This window comes from Coregonus lavaretus (assembly GCF_964263955.1).
Source record: "Coregonus lavaretus genome assembly, chromosome: 9".
Lineage (NCBI taxonomy): Eukaryota > Metazoa > Chordata > Actinopteri > Salmoniformes > Salmonidae > Coregonus > Coregonus lavaretus.
Genome location: NC_139996.1, coordinates 23,140,075 through 23,158,578, shown reverse-complemented (window position 1 = coordinate 23,158,578; position 18,504 = coordinate 23,140,075). Strand labels below are relative to the sequence as shown.

The 18,504-nt window shown below is 46.1% G+C and overlaps 1 pseudogene across 1 annotated transcript in view; it reads right to left on the bottom strand.

The window, feature by feature from the left end:
* The window catches only part of LOC311135294 (pyruvate dehydrogenase protein X component, mitochondrial-like), a 94,329-nt pseudogene extending 76,082 nt beyond the window's left edge, over window positions 1-18,247 (bottom strand). Inside the window, exons 1-2 of the transcript XR_014615405.1 lie at window positions 18,096-18,247; window positions 15,574-15,657 (exon numbers count right to left, since the gene is read on the bottom strand). The product of XR_014615405.1 is annotated as a pyruvate dehydrogenase protein X component, mitochondrial-like (transcript). The remainder of the gene's footprint in view (window positions 1-15,573; window positions 15,658-18,095) is intronic.
* Window positions 18,248-18,504: the final 257 nt, after the last annotated feature.

Below are 18,504 nucleotides of genomic sequence, written 5' to 3'. Positions count from 1 at the left end.
GGTGTTAAAAAACCCAGATGTTTCGAGAAAATATAAAAAGAACAGCCCGGTCAATATTTAATGGGAAAGAACAGGAGCGCCGATCCCTGGAATGTTTGATAGCAGGCTACATCTCTGGAATGTCGTCGTATGGGAGGCTAGGAGATAGGAATACATTAACATCTGCATAGCAATGAAAGAAGACTGCAATTAGGAAGCTCTGCTTCCCTCCACCACATCCATATCTGTACATTACACCTACAGACACACAGGAGAAACAGGAGAAAGAGAGGGGGATAGCAGCAGCACTGGTGGTAAAGGTAAAGGGGTTCTGGTGGATTTGTATGTTTTCCCTAATATCGCCTCGTCTCCACAATCAAATCCACGACCTGAGAGGGGAGGGATGATTCAATATGTTTTGGGCAATTCCACGCTAACAGAATGACGCAGAGACTCAGATTTTCCACTTTAAAATGTATGTCAAACATCGATATAACAATTTCCACAGAAAATTTGCAGAGGTAACAGAATAACAGCACAAACAGTAATTCTGTTACCAAACTTTGCAATGTGTTTTTGTAGAATTATCTGTAATAATTGTTAAAAAGTCACTCTTGTGCATAGAGTTGTATGGTTTGTTTAACTTAGCAATCATTGGCTTTTGTTTGGCATACATTCTAAAGTGAAAAATCTGAGTCTCAGCTTCATTCTGTTACCGTGGAATTGCCCTTTTATAAAAAATATTGCATTTTGTTATTGATGAAGAAAGGTCAGAGAAGGCAGATGAGGTTGGGGCCTATGTGGCAGATGAGTCAATCTTTATTTTCAGCAGGTGATCCTAGGGTATAACGGTCACCTCAGTGCAGGGCAGTAACACAGGGAGAGAGAAGGTACACATTCATACTGGGAAACACCATCTTCAGCTCAAACAGCCTGCCTAGTAAAAGTTAGGAAGAGAGAAAGGGAAAATGGTGGGAGTGAGGGTGAGAGGTTAGTGGGAGGATGGGAGAGAGGGTGTGAGGCAAGGAGAGAGGGAGGATGGGAGTGAAAGGAAGAGGAAAGGAGAGTAGCAGTGGGTGGCAGTGAGTGTTGACATCAGAAGCCCAAGAGAGCCGAGAGAACGATTGGAGGACGAGATTGGATTTGTGTGTGTGGTTTGAACACCAGATGACCCAAGCGGTTAGCCGGTGATGTGCAATATTAAAGTTTAAACAGTCAACACCCTACACCTTGAACCTCTCCCCGACTGGAATGGCAATAGGCTTAGGCTTCATGGTGACACAAACTGGACACTTACAATACAAAGGGGATGGGATACAGGTTCTGTTGAGGTTTCTATAATTTCCTCACTGCTACTGACAGGTGGCCTTGGTTAGAGTTGCAGCCATAAAATCACAGGGCTGCAGAATAGATGGGTTCCTACTCCACTTGAAATAACACATGCTCCCATACTCACGTCACACAGCAATGAAAAACAAATTGCTGTGCTCTACAAGGTCATTCCATCTGGGCACGTTTTATTTCCACAAGCCTACATCTGATTCTTTTTATACCACCTCTGACAAACGGCAAAACCCAAATGATGGCATTAATATTACCCCATTATATATAGAGAGCAATGGTGTAACCTACATTCTCTAGAAACATATGGCCATAAGTCTTTATAAAAAGCGATTAAATATTCTCTCTATACCATGACATACATTCCCTTCCAGTGTTAGAGCAGCCACATGGCAACACGGAGGCTACACAGATGTAAAGTGACCAATAGCAGTGGGGTATGGGCTGCCTGTCTGCCTGTCTCTGATGAATGTCTGTGTGGCTATGGTGGCGAGGGTTAACAGCGGTGCTACCTGGTGATGAATAGACAACGGCCATTAATCCCTGTGCCAATTAGCTGGCAGCAGGTGCCTTCCTTCCTCTGCCTGCCTGGAGTCTGACTGCTGTGTAGAAGGATATGATGTCACAGGGTCAATGATTAACACTCTGGGACCATCACTCTCGACATCACTCCATGGTGGAGAAAAGGGAGGAACGTGGCGCTGCTTTTCTCAATGAAGCGAGGGAGGAGGAAGAGTGACAGGAGAGGAGAGCTGGCTGATCTGACTGAAAGTGCACAGGGAACAAGATCCAACAGGGGAGCACCACCGCCAAGGCTTAATTAAATGGTGGCTCGTACCACCTCAAAAACGACAAGAAAGAGAATTGACACCCAGATTGTGCTGAAACCGTTTCTGTAGTTATGATTAGCATTCCTGAAACATTATCTTGTTGAAATATCATTTTATCTGAGAAATTAGATAATTGATTGCGCCCAAATCGGCCATTCGGAAAGTATTCAGACCCCTTGACTTTTTCCACATTTTGTTACGTTACAGCCTTATTCTAAAATGGATTAAATGATTGTTTTTCCTCATCAATGTACAGACAATACCCCATAATGACAAAGCAAAAACAGGATTACCAATCTTTGCAAATTCATTCAAAATAAAAAACAGAAATACCTTATTTACATAAGTATTGCTATGAGCCTTGAAATTGAGCTAAGGTGCATCCTGTTTCCATTGATCATCCTTGAGATGTTTCTACAACTTGATTGTAGTCCACCTGTGGTACATTCTATTGATTGGACATGATTTGGAAAGGCACACACCTGTCTATATAAAAGGTCCCACAGTTGACAGTGCATGTCAGAGCAAAAACCAAGCCATGAGGTCAAAGGAATTGTCCGTAGAGATCCGAGACAGAATTGTGTCGAGGCACAGATCTGGGGAAGGGTACCAAAAAATTTCTGCAGCACTGAAGGTCCCCAAGAACACAGTGGCCTCCATCATTCTTAAACTGGAAGAAGTTTGGAACCACCAAGACTCTTCCTAGAGCTGGCCGCTCAGCCAAACTGGGCAATCGGGGGAGAAGGGCCTTTATGGTAGAGTGGCCAGACAGAAGTCACTCCTCAGTAAAAGGCACATAACAGCCCGCTTGGAGTTTGCCAAAAGGCACCTAAAGGACTCTCTAATGAAACCAAGATTGAAGTCTTTGGCCTGAATGTCAAGCGTCACGTCTGGAAGAAACCTGGCACCGTCCCTACGGTGAAGCATGGTGGTGGCAGCATCATGCTGTGAGAATGTCTTTCAGCGGCAGGGAATGGTAGACTAGTCAGGATCAAGGGAAAGATGAACGGAGCAAAGTACAGAGAAAACCTTGATAAAAACCTGCTCCAGAGCGCTCAGGACCTCAGACTGGTGCAAAGGTTCACCTTCCAACAGTACAACAACCCTAAGCACACAGCCAAGACAATGTAGGAGTGGCTTCGGGACAAGTCTTTGAATGTCCATGAGTGGCCAAGGCAGAGCACGGACTGAACCCGATCGAACATCTCTGGAGAGACCTGAAAATAAATAAATTTTTTATAAATGTGCAAAAAAAAATGACAACCTGTGTTTGTTTTATTATTATGGGGTATTGTGTGTAGGTTGATGTGGGGGGAAAAAACAATTTAATCAATTATAGAATAAGGCTGTAATGTAAAAAAATGTGACCGACTGGCTCGATTCGGTCTTATGTAGCAAAATTTGAATTTGTGTTTTTTACATTGGATAAAAGTACAGACTCAGAGCTAGAAAATGGTATATCATACACTACAGTTGAGGAACAATGGGAAAGTAATTCTGCTTTTAAAATTTGATAAACTTGTAACCTCACTTTTGAGAAAATGCCTTTGAATGTTTTGGTACCTACTGGAGAGCTCTTTGTCTACACCCATTCAGCATCGTTCACACCCTTTTAAGCTTTAGCCCCACCCATCTCTTTAAGGATTCACATGTGAGGCTATGTATTAAACAACCACAGATTTCAAGACTAAAGGCTGGCTTATAGTACGGGTGTGTTCGTAAATGTAATCTGAAGTGTCAGAGTGTGCTCTGGGTGTTCGTAAACTCAGAGCGTTGTCAGATTGGCCGTTCGTAAATTCAGAGGGTTTCGCTCTCGGAGCGTTCAGAGCGTACACTGGACACTCTGGCCGAAAAGTAGGGTTGATCTGAGTGTTCTGACCTAACAACAGCAGTCAAGCACCCAAGCTAACTGGCTAACGTTGGCTAGCTATTTCCAGACACAAATGAGAGAACAGCTCACTGACTATTTTACTCACCCTAGCAGAGCTGGTTAGGCTGTTTTTATGTTATCCAGAGCGTTGGTGACTGCAACTGTGCTGCTGGAAACAATTTAATTACGCTTTTCTGCCAATGTTTACTGACACCGGCCATATTCAACAGGTGTTGAGCGTTCGTAAATTCGTCAGTTATTCTGCACTCTGGCACACTCAGACGAGAGTGCTCTGAAATCGGAGTAGATAGCCAGAGCGAATTTACCAGCTACGTCCATCGACAGTTGTCACAGTGACATCATAAACATTCTATTGAAATAGTTACTTGCATAGCGAAGTCTTTTGTTTAGACATGTAGCTAGCTAGCTAAACAATGAACCATAATCCCAACTCATAACATTACTACCCTGCATGAATCTGCAGGTAGCTAACCAACCAGGTTCAATGTTAGCTAACTAACATTAGGCTATAACTAGCAATGCAAATGGCTCTGAGATACGAATAATATTACTACACAGATCATACACGTAACATTAGATAGCTAGCTAGCTAACAGTACACTTTAACTTGAAATGAAAACAACTTTCTGATAAAATTAGAAACGTGTAATATCTGAAAATGTAGCTAGCTTTACATGGATGGACACTTCTCCCGCTCTGTCATGGATGCCATGGTTGCCCTTAGTTTGAAGATGTGTTTTACAACAGCCTTCTGTGTGTTCTTTTATCGACTCCGTCTGCATATTTGCAATAAAACGCCAGAATTTGCTCAATTTCCTTAGCTATCATATTTTAATTACACTGATTTCAAAAATCGGTCCTCCAGAAAGTGGAGACCAACACTTATGCAGTTCTACTACGTTATATATTTTTTAAAAAGCAGCGTTAGAAAGGATTACCTACACATACTGACCAGCCATGAAGCGTGCTACATGGCAGACCAATCTGAACTCATCTCTCAGCATGTCCAGCCCACTCATTATCTCAGGCAATCATGGCTAGCGGGAAGGTTGCTGTCTTTTTCCGTGGCTAAACCTACTAGGCTCTGTTTTCTTATTTACAGATGGCATACAAGTTTGTTATTAAGTCACATTTAAGTTCACATGTTCAAGAAGGCATTTCTGCCAAAAAACTTTACGTTCAAATGGCTCTCCTGTGAAGTATCGACGCGCGACATACACCTAGTTTCCTGAAGCGAGTCACAAATGTGGAAAACGTCGAGGGGTCTGAATACTTTCCGAATGCACTGTAATCTCAGTTACCCAAAAATGAAATTCTCTCGCAAAAGTTTGTCATTTCCTGTTTTAATTCTGAGGAGAATGCTGTTAACAATTGTGATTACCTTTGTGCAAAGGAAGGAAGCGAAACCCCTTCTCTCGCAAACGGAAACTCTCGGCCAAACCCCTCCCTTACGCTAATTTCCCCCATGTTGGCCAAAAAGCTATTTCTTGTTTTCATATTTTGACTTTGTGGCTGTGGAATCTAATGAAAACAGTTTATCATCCACACATAGCCTTGAAAATCACTGCACCAGTTTAAGTACCGCCTTCGCCTAATCCTGACTCGTTCAAATAATCAATGGCAAAAACCCCAAATCAGGAACTACTGCTGCCTTAACAGATACTCGCCTTATCATCAGTCCACGAGAATCTGTCCATGGGAGATTAGGATTAATATATATTCAATAAATATAGTACCTAACATCTGATTTGGACCTTAATTATTCTTAACAATAGGTAAGACATGAGGAATCAAATAAAATGATCAAAAGCCACCCACTGACCCCCCTACACCAACCCCACCCAAACAACCAGTAGGCCTATACAGTATCAGTTCAGCATGGAGCTGCAGCTTGGAGTATTGCTTCTTCATCCTATATAATGTATTTGGCAATGTTTTGTTTTGCCCTTTTCAGATAAATTTGCCATTGAAGTTTGCCATCACCCACTAGATGCTGCTGTTCCTGCAACCGCCACAACCTTTTATCAATTTTTCTGGGCTCTTGAGCTTTTTAAATAGATCACAACAGGAAACCAATAGCTTTTACTCATGATGAAAATGAATTGTGTGGTCATCCTCACAATTCAAGCCAGTCCTCCATGAAAGCAATTTGGTTCGTCATTCTCTTAGGCTTAATCTGTGTCTAGGAAACTGACCCTCTGTATGTGGTTTATTCCCTTCAAAAAAGGTCTGGATTAGTTAGACCATTCCTGGTGAACAAGCAAACCATTAGGCTACAGCAGTTCTAATGGTTTCAAATGTTATGTCCCTAATGGTCTTCAATTGTAAAACACAAAAGACCAGTAAAATGTATAACAGTGTCACGCCCTGTCCTTGAGAGCCCGGTTTTCTTTAGTTGGTTTGGTCAGGGTGTGAATTTCTATGTGTATGATCTAGATATTGTAGATCTATGTTGGCCGGGTGTGGTTCCCAATCAGAGGCAGCTGTCGATTGTTGTCTGATTGGGGATCATACTTAGGCAGCCATGTTGCCTACCTGTGTTGTGGGATCTTGTTTCTGTGTGTTTGGCTTGTTGAATGTTAGCCTTTAGAACATCACATTACGTTGCTTTTGTTGTTTTGTTCTGTGTTTATTCAATAAACGAACATGTACGCATACCACGCTGCACCTTGGTCCAATCCTGTACTCAACGAACGTAACAGAAGATCCCACCACCAACGGACCAAGCAGCGTGCCCAGGAGGAGCAAACACCCTGGACAGAGGTGGGGAAGACGTGGTCTTGGGAGGAGATACTTGCTGGTAAAGGACCCTGGGCGAAGGTAGAAGCCCAGGTAGGAGAGGATCAACGGCGACGCCAACGGTGCCGACCGCTAAGGAAGCCCGAGAGGCAACCCCAAGAAAAACATTTTGGGGGGCACACGGGGTGGTTGGCTAAGCAGCAGGAGGCTCGGAGAGGCCTGCAGATTAGCACTCTGATAGAAGAGGCAACCACCTTACGGGGGCTGATCGTGATGATAGAGCAGGAGAGCTCCCTTCAAGAGGAGGCGCTGCAGGAGGTCCTTAGGGAGAAGGAGTCAATGGTTGCACGGAGAGAGGAGCTGGCCAGTCAACAAGAGAAGCTGAGAGAGGAATTAACCCTCCAGCAGCAGAGAGCTCAGTCATTAGAGCAGAGGTTAGCAGAGCCAGCTAGCCGCACTCGCTGTAAGGAGCGTGTGTTCATTGTGGAACCAGGTTATGCGGAGATACGCACTGTGTCGCCAGTGCGCCTTCACAGCCCAGTGCGTCCTGTGCCAGCACCCCGCACGTGCCATGCGAAAGTGGGCATCCAGCCAGGACGGGTTGTGCCAGCTTTACGCTCCAGACCTCCAGTGTGCTTCCACGGTGCAGTATATCCTGCGCCGGTTCTACGCACTGTCACCAGTGCGCCTCCGCAGCCCGTTAGGCCCGTACCTGCTCCTCGCACCAAACCAGTGGTGCATGTATCCAGTCCTGTACGGCCCGTACATGCTCTCCACACCAAACTAGTGGTGCGTGTCGCCAGCCCGGTACGCCCCGTACCTGCTCCTCGCACCAAACCAGTGGTGCGTGTCTCCAGCCCGGTGCGCCCCGTACCTGCTCCCCCCACCAAACCAGTAGTGCGTGTATCCAGTCCAGTACAGCCCGTACCTGCTCCCAGCACCAAACCAGTGGTGCGTGTCGCCAGTCCGGTACGCCCCGTGCCTGCTCCCCACACCAAACCAGTGGTGCGTGTCGCCAGCCCGGTACGCCCCGTACCTGCTCCCCGCACCAAACCAGTGGTGCGTGTCGCCAGCCCGGTACGCCCCGTACCTGCTCCCCGTACCAAACCAGTAGTGCGTGTATCCAGTCCGGTACGGCCCGTACCTGCTCCCCGCACCAAATCAGTGGTGCGTGTCGCCAGCCCGGTACGCCCCGTACCTGCTCCTCGCACCAAACCAGTGGTGCGTGTCTCCAGTCCGGCACGGCCCGTGCCTGCTCCTCGCACCAAACCAGTGGTGCGTGTCTCCAGTCCGGCACGGCCCGTGCCTGCTCCTCGCACCAGACCAGTGGTGCGTGTCCCCAGCCCGGTACGGCTGGTGCCAGAGCTGTCCGCTCCACCGGTGCCCAGTCCAGCTCCGGTCAGCTGCTCCACTCCAGTGCCAGAGTAGTCCGCTCCACCGGTGCCCAGTCCAGCTCTGGTCAGCTGCTCCACTCCAGTGCCAGAGCAGTCCGCTCCAACGGTGCCCTGTCCAGCTCCGGTCAGCTGCTCCACTCCAGTACAAGAGCAGTCCGCTCTACCGGTGATCATCCTTGAGATGTTTCTACAACTTGATTGTAGTCCACCTGTGGTACATTCTATTGATTGGACATGATTTGGAAAGGCACACACCTGTCTATATAAAAGGTCCCACAGTTGACAGTGCATGTCAGAGCAAAAACCAAGCCATGAGGTCAAAGGAATTGTCCGTAGAGATCCGAGACAGAATTGTGTCGAGGCACAGATCTGGGGAAGGGTACCAAAAAATTTCTGCAGCACTGAAGGTCCCCAAGAACACAGTGGCCTCCATCATTCTTAAACTGGAAGAAGTTTGGAACCACCAAGACTCTTCCTAGAGCTGGCCGCTCAGCCAAACTGGGCAATCGGGGGAGAAGGGCCTTTATGGTAGAGTGGCCAGACAGAAGTCACTCCTCAGTAAAAGGCACATAACAGCCCGCTTGGAGTTTGCCAAAAGGCACCTAAAGGACTCTCTAATGAAACCAAGATTGAAGTCTTTGGCCTGAATGTCAAGCGTCACGTCTGGAAGAAACCTGGCACCGTCCCTACGGTGAAGCATGGTGGTGGCAGCATCATGCTGTGAGAATGTCTTTCAGCGGCAGGGAATGGTAGACTAGTCAGGATCAAGGGAAAGATGAACGGAGCAAAGTACAGAGAAAACCTTGATAAAAACCTGCTCCAGAGCGCTCAGGACCTCAGACTGGTGCAAAGGTTCACCTTCCAACAGTACAACAACCCTAAGCACACAGCCAAGACAATGTAGGAGTGGCTTCGGGACAAGTCTTTGAATGTCCATGAGTGGCCAAGGCAGAGCACGGACTGAACCCGATCGAACATCTCTGGAGAGACCTGAAAATAAATAAATTTTTTATAAATGTGCAAAAAAAAATGACAACCTGTGTTTGTTTTATTATTATGGGGTATTGTGTGTAGGTTGATGTGGGGGGAAAAAACAATTTAATCAATTATAGAATAAGGCTGTAATGTAAAAAAATGTGACCGACTGGCTCGATTCGGTCTTATGTAGCAAAATTTGAATTTGTGTTTTTTACATTGGATAAAAGTACAGACTCAGAGCTAGAAAATGGTATATCATACACTACAGTTGAGGAACAATGGGAAAGTAATTCTGCTTTTAAAATTTGATAAACTTGTAACCTCACTTTTGAGAAAATGCCTTTGAATGTTTTGGTACCTACTGGAGAGCTCTTTGTCTACACCCATTCAGCATCGTTCACACCCTTTTAAGCTTTAGCCCCACCCATCTCTTTAAGGATTCACATGTGAGGCTATGTATTAAACAACCACAGATTTCAAGACTAAAGGCTGGCTTATAGTACGGGTGTGTTCGTAAATGTAATCTGAAGTGTCAGAGTGTGCTCTGGGTGTTCGTAAACTCAGAGCGTTGTCAGATTGGCCGTTCGTAAATTCAGAGGGTTTCGCTCTCGGAGCGTTCAGAGCGTACACTGGACACTCTGGCCGAAAAGTAGGGTTGATCTGAGTGTTCTGACCTAACAACAGCAGTCAAGCACCCAAGCTAACTGGCTAACGTTGGCTAGCTATTTCCAGACACAAATGAGAGAACAGCTCACTGACTATTTTACTCACCCTAGCAGAGCTGGTTAGGCTGTTTTTATGTTATCCAGAGCGTTGGTGACTGCAACTGTGCTGCTGGAAACAATTTAATTACGCTTTTCTGCCAATGTTTACTGACACCGGCCATATTCAACAGGTGTTGAGCGTTCGTAAATTCGTCAGTTATTCTGCACTCTGGCACACTCAGACGAGAGTGCTCTGAAATCGGAGTAGATAGCCAGAGCGAATTTACCAGCTACGTCCATCGACAGTTGTCACAGTGACATCATAAACATTCTATTGAAATAGTTACTTGCATAGCGAAGTCTTTTGTTTAGACATGTAGCTAGCTAGCTAAACAATGAACCATAATCCCAACTCATAACATTACTACCCTGCATGAATCTGCAGGTAGCTAACCAACCAGGTTCAATGTTAGCTAACTAACATTAGGCTATAACTAGCAATGCAAATGGCTCTGAGATACGAATAATATTACTACACAGATCATACACGTAACATTAGATAGCTAGCTAGCTAACAGTACACTTTAACTTGAAATGAAAACAACTTTCTGATAAAATTAGAAACGTGTAATATCTGAAAATGTAGCTAGCTTTACATGGATGGACACTTCTCCCGCTCTGTCATGGATGCCATGGTTGCCCTTAGTTTGAAGATGTGTTTTACAACAGCCTTCTGTGTGTTCTTTTATCGACTCCGTCTGCATATTTGCAATAAAACGCCAGAATTTGCTCAATTTCCTTAGCTATCATATTTTAATTACACTGATTTCAAAAATCGGTCCTCCAGAAAGTGGAGACCAACACTTATGCAGTTCTACTACGTTATATATTTTTTAAAAAGCAGCGTTAGAAAGGATTACCTACACATACTGACCAGCCATGAAGCGTGCTACATGGCAGACCAATCTGAACTCATCTCTCAGCATGTCCAGCCCACTCATTATCTCAGGCAATCATGGCTAGCGGGAAGGTTGCTGTCTTTTTCCGTGGCTAAACCTACTAGGCTCTGTTTTCTTATTTACAGATGGCATACAAGTTTGTTATTAAGTCACATTTAAGTTCACATGTTCAAGAAGGCATTTCTGCCAAAAAACTTTACGTTCAAATGGCTCTCCTGTGAAGTATCGACGCGCGACATACACCTAGTTTCCTGAAGCGAGTCACAAATGTGGAAAACGTCGAGGGGTCTGAATACTTTCCGAATGCACTGTAATCTCAGTTACCCAAAAATGAAATTCTCTCGCAAAAGTTTGTCATTTCCTGTTTTAATTCTGAGGAGAATGCTGTTAACAATTGTGATTACCTTTGTGCAAAGGAAGGAAGCGAAACCCCTTCTCTCGCAAACGGAAACTCTCGGCCAAACCCCTCCCTTACGCTAATTTCCCCCATGTTGGCCAAAAAGCTATTTCTTGTTTTCATATTTTGACTTTGTGGCTGTGGAATCTAATGAAAACAGTTTATCATCCACACATAGCCTTGAAAATCACTGCACCAGTTTAAGTACCGCCTTCGCCTAATCCTGACTCGTTCAAATAATCAATGGCAAAAACCCCAAATCAGGAACTACTGCTGCCTTAACAGATACTCGCCTTATCATCAGTCCACGAGAATCTGTCCATGGGAGATTAGGATTAATATATATTCAATAAATATAGTACCTAACATCTGATTTGGACCTTAATTATTCTTAACAATAGGTAAGACATGAGGAATCAAATAAAATGATCAAAAGCCACCCACTGACCCCCCTACACCAACCCCACCCAAACAACCAGTAGGCCTATACAGTATCAGTTCAGCATGGAGCTGCAGCTTGGAGTATTGCTTCTTCATCCTATATAATGTATTTGGCAATGTTTTGTTTTGCCCTTTTCAGATAAATTTGCCATTGAAGTTTGCCATCACCCACTAGATGCTGCTGTTCCTGCAACCGCCACAACCTTTTATCAATTTTTCTGGGCTCTTGAGCTTTTTAAATAGATCACAACAGGAAACCAATAGCTTTTACTCATGATGAAAATGAATTGTGTGGTCATCCTCACAATTCAAGCCAGTCCTCCATGAAAGCAATTTGGTTCGTCATTCTCTTAGGCTTAATCTGTGTCTAGGAAACTGACCCTCTGTATGTGGTTTATTCCCTTCAAAAAAGGTCTGGATTAGTTAGACCATTCCTGGTGAACAAGCAAACCATTAGGCTACAGCAGTTCTAATGGTTTCAAATGTTATGTCCCTAATGGTCTTCAATTGTAAAACACAAAAGACCAGTAAAATGTATAACAGTGTCACGCCCTGTCCTTGAGAGCCCGGTTTTCTTTAGTTGGTTTGGTCAGGGTGTGAATTTCTATGTGTATGATCTAGATATTGTAGATCTATGTTGGCCGGGTGTGGTTCCCAATCAGAGGCAGCTGTCGATTGTTGTCTGATTGGGGATCATACTTAGGCAGCCATGTTGCCTACCTGTGTTGTGGGATCTTGTTTCTGTGTGTTTGGCTTGTTGAATGTTAGCCTTTAGAACATCACATTACGTTGCTTTTGTTGTTTTGTTCTGTGTTTATTCAATAAACGAACATGTACGCATACCACGCTGCACCTTGGTCCAATCCTGTACTCAACGAACGTAACAGAAGATCCCACCACCAACGGACCAAGCAGCGTGCCCAGGAGGAGCAAACACCCTGGACAGAGGTGGGGAAGACGTGGTCTTGGGAGGAGATACTTGCTGGTAAAGGACCCTGGGCGAAGGTAGAAGCCCAGGTAGGAGAGGATCAACGGCGACGCCAACGGTGCCGACCGCTAAGGAAGCCCGAGAGGCAACCCCAAGAAAAACATTTTGGGGGGCACACGGGGTGGTTGGCTAAGCAGCAGGAGGCTCGGAGAGGCCTGCAGATTAGCACTCTGATAGAAGAGGCAACCACCTTACGGGGGCTGATCGTGATGATAGAGCAGGAGAGCTCCCTTCAAGAGGAGGCGCTGCAGGAGGTCCTTAGGGAGAAGGAGTCAATGGTTGCACGGAGAGAGGAGCTGGCCAGTCAACAAGAGAAGCTGAGAGAGGAATTAACCCTCCAGCAGCAGAGAGCTCAGTCATTAGAGCAGAGGTTAGCAGAGCCAGCTAGCCGCACTCGCTGTAAGGAGCGTGTGTTCATTGTGGAACCAGGTTATGCGGAGATACGCACTGTGTCGCCAGTGCGCCTTCACAGCCCAGTGCGTCCTGTGCCAGCACCCCGCACGTGCCATGCGAAAGTGGGCATCCAGCCAGGACGGGTTGTGCCAGCTTTACGCTCCAGACCTCCAGTGTGCTTCCACGGTGCAGTATATCCTGCGCCGGTTCTACGCACTGTCACCAGTGCGCCTCCGCAGCCCGTTAGGCCCGTACCTGCTCCTCGCACCAAACCAGTGGTGCATGTATCCAGTCCTGTACGGCCCGTACATGCTCTCCACACCAAACTAGTGGTGCGTGTCGCCAGCCCGGTACGCCCCGTACCTGCTCCTCGCACCAAACCAGTGGTGCGTGTCTCCAGCCCGGTGCGCCCCGTACCTGCTCCCCCCACCAAACCAGTAGTGCGTGTATCCAGTCCAGTACAGCCCGTACCTGCTCCCAGCACCAAACCAGTGGTGCGTGTCGCCAGTCCGGTACGCCCCGTGCCTGCTCCCCACACCAAACCAGTGGTGCGTGTCGCCAGCCCGGTACGCCCCGTACCTGCTCCCCGCACCAAACCAGTGGTGCGTGTCGCCAGCCCGGTACGCCCCGTACCTGCTCCCCGTACCAAACCAGTAGTGCGTGTATCCAGTCCGGTACGGCCCGTACCTGCTCCCCGCACCAAATCAGTGGTGCGTGTCGCCAGCCCGGTACGCCCCGTACCTGCTCCTCGCACCAAACCAGTGGTGCGTGTCTCCAGTCCGGCACGGCCCGTGCCTGCTCCTCGCACCAAACCAGTGGTGCGTGTCTCCAGTCCGGCACGGCCCGTGCCTGCTCCTCGCACCAGACCAGTGGTGCGTGTCCCCAGCCCGGTACGGCTGGTGCCAGAGCTGTCCGCTCCACCGGTGCCCAGTCCAGCTCCGGTCAGCTGCTCCACTCCAGTGCCAGAGTAGTCCGCTCCACCGGTGCCCAGTCCAGCTCTGGTCAGCTGCTCCACTCCAGTGCCAGAGCAGTCCGCTCCAACGGTGCCCTGTCCAGCTCCGGTCAGCTGCTCCACTCCAGTACAAGAGCAGTCCGCTCTACCGGTGCCTAGTCCAGCTCCAGTCAGCTGCTCCAGTCCAGAGCCACAGCAGTCCGCTCCACCGAGGTCCAGTTCAGCTCCGGTCAGCGGCTCCACTCCTGTGCCAGAGCAGTCCGCTCCACCGGTGCCCAGCTCTGGTCATCTGCTCCAGTCCAGAGCCAGAGCAGTCCGCTCCACCGGGGTCAAGTTCAGCTCCGGTCAGCGGCTCCACTCCAGAACCAGACGTCAGCCCCTCTCCAGGGTCGGGGCCTCCCACACCAGGGTCCAGACAGGGCTTGGTGCATCACGGGAGGATTGCCGGTCCAGGCCCAGACGTCAGCTCCTCTCCAGGGTCGGGGCCTCCCACACCAGGGTCCAGACAGGGCTTGGTGCATCGTGGGAGAACTGAGAGGAGAAGCATCGCGCCAAGGTCCAGACCGGACCAGGGGTGCAACGGGGAGGCAGAAAGGGAGAGGACGTCACGCTTAGAGCCGGAGCCGTGACCAAGGCTGAATACACACCCGGACCCTCCCCTAATGAGTCAAGTTGGTGCGGCCGGAGTACGCACCTTGGGGGGGGGGGGGGGATATTGTAGATCTATGTTGGCCGGGTGTGGTTCCCAATCAGAGGCAGCTGTCGATCGTTGTCTCTGATTGGGGATCATACTTAGGCAGCCATGTTGCCTACCTATGTTGTGGGATCTTGTTTCTGTGTGTTTGGCTTGTTGAATGTTAGCCTTTAGAACTTCACGTTATGTTGCTTTTTTTTTTTTTCCGGTGTTTATTCAATAAACTAACATGTACGCATACCACGCTGCACCTTGGTCCAATCCTTTACTCAACGAATGTGACAAACAGGTTGTAGCCTAGTGGTTAAGAGCGCTGTTGGATGAAAGCAGTTTTTCCTCCGCTGTCAGATCGATGGGAAAAGCCTCACTTTACATCCTAACGAGAGAGAGGATGTTGATGGTAACTCAGTGTGGTACTGCTATGCCTGGAAAACACTCCATCCTTTCCTCCATCCTCTTCATTATCAGAGCTAAATGATCCAGCAGCCATAATGACATATTTGTTGCCCTTTTTATGTGGAACCCAGCATTCATCAACTAGTTAGGTGACTGATTCTCAGAGATCAAATAAAATGTCAATGCTAATATTATCTGTTTAACTACAGATATTATTTCAGAACATTCTGAGTCATGGCTTGCTGAAATGACATAGAAGGACTCTGGTCTATGGAATATTCAGACATTCACATCTCAAATGTAGAAAGCGTTCAGGGTGATGACTGTCTTGATGAAGGTATATGGATGGACATGTAAAATTATATTAAAATCAACCATTTTGGGTTTGTGTAGTAGGCTAGATTATATTATGTAGCGCTGTAGTCTACATGCAATACAGAAGCTGCGTATGTTGTGAATGTTGTCAAATTGAGGCAAGCTGTCTTTCTCTCTCTTACCTTCATTCTTCAGCCATTTGACGATGTTTCCCTCCTCCATGGTGGGAGAGAGAGCAGGCATCTCCACTTTGACTGGGACGGCCCCTAGAGGACAGACAAAAAACAACAACAAACACTGGTCAGACAACAGGCAGCAATAATACACATACACATCTTCACTATAGCCAAAAGGGAAATGATTCCCTCTAGTCAAGCTACAAAACTACCATACCCTTGTTCAAAAGCACTTAAATATTTTGTTTTGCCCATTCACCCTCTGAAGGGCACACATACACAATCCATGTCCCAAGGCTTAAAAATCATTATTTAACCGGTCTCCTCCCCTTCATCTACACTGATGGAAGTGTATTTAACAAGTGCTTTGGATAAAAGCGTCTGCTAAATGGCATATTATTATTATTATTATAAGTGACATCAATAAAGGATCATAGTTTTCAAGTGGATTCACCTGGTCAGTCTATGTCATGGAAAGAGCAGGTGTTCCTAATGTACACTCAGTGTATTCAGTTGGGCTATGGAGAAAGAATAGGAACAAAATGTTAGAGGAGAAATGCACAAAGAAAAAGAATGCCCAACTAAGTCACCTCCATGCACATGTAAGCCTAGGAGCTTACAGAGTTATCAGTATTGCAATGTTATGATCACTGAGGATGACAATGGTAGAATACAGACCTGAAGACAGCACTAGTCTATTTGAAATGTCCTGCAAGGACCGAATGATACAAGGAGATGGGCTTAAACTGTGGGAGAAAAGAGGGAACCTTGTGTCATATGTACTGTTACTTATGTGGTTGTCCATGTACGAGCGTCTCCTTCTGCTCTGCATGTCATGTGTAAGAAACTCAGGTCTGGATGAGCACATCACTGCACAACAATGCCCTGAAAGCATGCCCGCTGAAACCCCCCATTCATAAGCCTGGCTCTCTTAATCCAAACAGACAGGGGAACCCAATGTGCAATTGAGTGTGTGCTGTGCATGTGTGTGTTCAATGTTCAATGTTGTGGGTCCCGCCCCTCTGACTTCTCCTCCAATGGGTTTTGAGAAGGAGACGAGGACGCAAGGAGTATGCAATTGAGATCTTTCCAATGTGATTCAAAACAGACTTGATTTCCTTGACTCAGTCTCCGGTATGGTATGATGCTGCCCTCTGCTGGATACTTCTGTGAATAGCCAAATCATTGGGGCAGGGGCGCATTCTGTGTGAGCAATGATGACAGTGATCCAGACGTTCCTGTACTGCATCACCAAGGTCCAGATTTCAGTTTTAAAATGATGTTCCCCCATTAAATGCTGTTCCTGTGCACTTAACATGAAGTGAAAAACAATATATCCCCCTATTGTCATGGGATCATATAAACATGTGTTGTAGTGCCACATGACGTCATAGGCCGAGATATTGGTGGTCCTCTGTAGCTCAATTGGTAGAGCATGGCGCTTATAATAATAATAATAATAATAATAAGCCATTTAGCAGACGCTTTTATCCAAAGCGACTTACAGTCATGCGTGCATACATTTTTTTTGTGTATGGGTGGTCCCGGGGATCGAACCCACTACCTTGGCGTTACAAGCGCCGTGCTCTACCAGCTGAGCTACAGAGGACCACTCGCTTGTAACGCCAGGGTAGTGGGTTCGATCCCTGGGACCATCCAAACATAAAAATGTATGCACACATGACTGTAAATCGCTTTGGATAAAAGCGTCTGCTAAATGGCATATATTATTATATATTATTATATATTATTATATTATATATTATTATATTATATTTTGTTCAGCTCTGTTTCTTTTTCACCCAAAAGCAAGAAGGGACCAAATCTGAAGCACAAATTAACACAACACAGGATCAAAAAATAATAATCTGGATTAGGGGGGGCAGGGCTAAACATTCTGAAAAACTGGCCTCATGACTCCTCTGATCTAACAAGATCCAGGTGGGATGAGTGGTTTGAATAGAGACACCATGATCAACCTTATGTCAATGTATCACTGACATGCCATTTTCAAGAAACAGAGTGGGCTATGTTGCCTGGATTGACCTGAGTGGCATACAGAAAAAAAAGCATGATTTTCAGGTTGGTCAAATCAGGTCCACCCCCAACACCTAGCTAGGTAAGAGAAACCATTTAGTCTAACTTCAAGCTTTGCGATCTAGTATTACCTCCTAAAACTAAATATAGCTGGCTACTTGTAGCTAGCAAAGCTAATAAAAAAACGGCGTGTTTGTTATGACTAACGTAAACGCAACCATAACATCCCAGCTGTAATGTATGTCTATGATAGGGAGCAAACAGCATGTGTCTGATCATGTTCAGGAAAGCCAATGAAACATAAAACCCATATTAGCTACTTCAATAAGTTATCTCATAGATGCAGTGACCTCCGACAAACGTATTTTTAAGAACTGAGAGGTGAAATAGTAAAAAAAAGAAATAGAGGTTAAGTTACTGCAGCTAACGTTGGCTAGCAGTGCTGAGATGTCATCCGCAACTAGCACAATAAATGAAGTGTCAACGCTTACCAAAGAAATATGGAGATTGAAAGAAGTTCCTGACATTGTCCTGAAAAGAATGTGAAGTCCAGCAACATTTGTTAAGCTTTGCAAATATCAGGCCAAATAGAATTCCTTGACGACCCAGCCGCAAGGAGGCTGCCATGTTTTCGTCCTCCGTCGGTGAGAAGTTCATGCCTGATATTGCTAAATGAAAATATATATGATTGGAAATTGTTTCAATGTATAGCACAAAGCCATTAAATGGACTTGTTTACACAGTATTAATTAATCCAGGTACCTAGCCAGATACATTTATCAAAAATGCTATATTTATTTATTACGCACCTCTTAAAAACAAAAAGGCCAAAGTCGTCCTTGTTGGGTCTTTGAGAGGTCCTCCTTTGTAGTCTTCTTCTGTGGTGAATTTGTAGTTCAG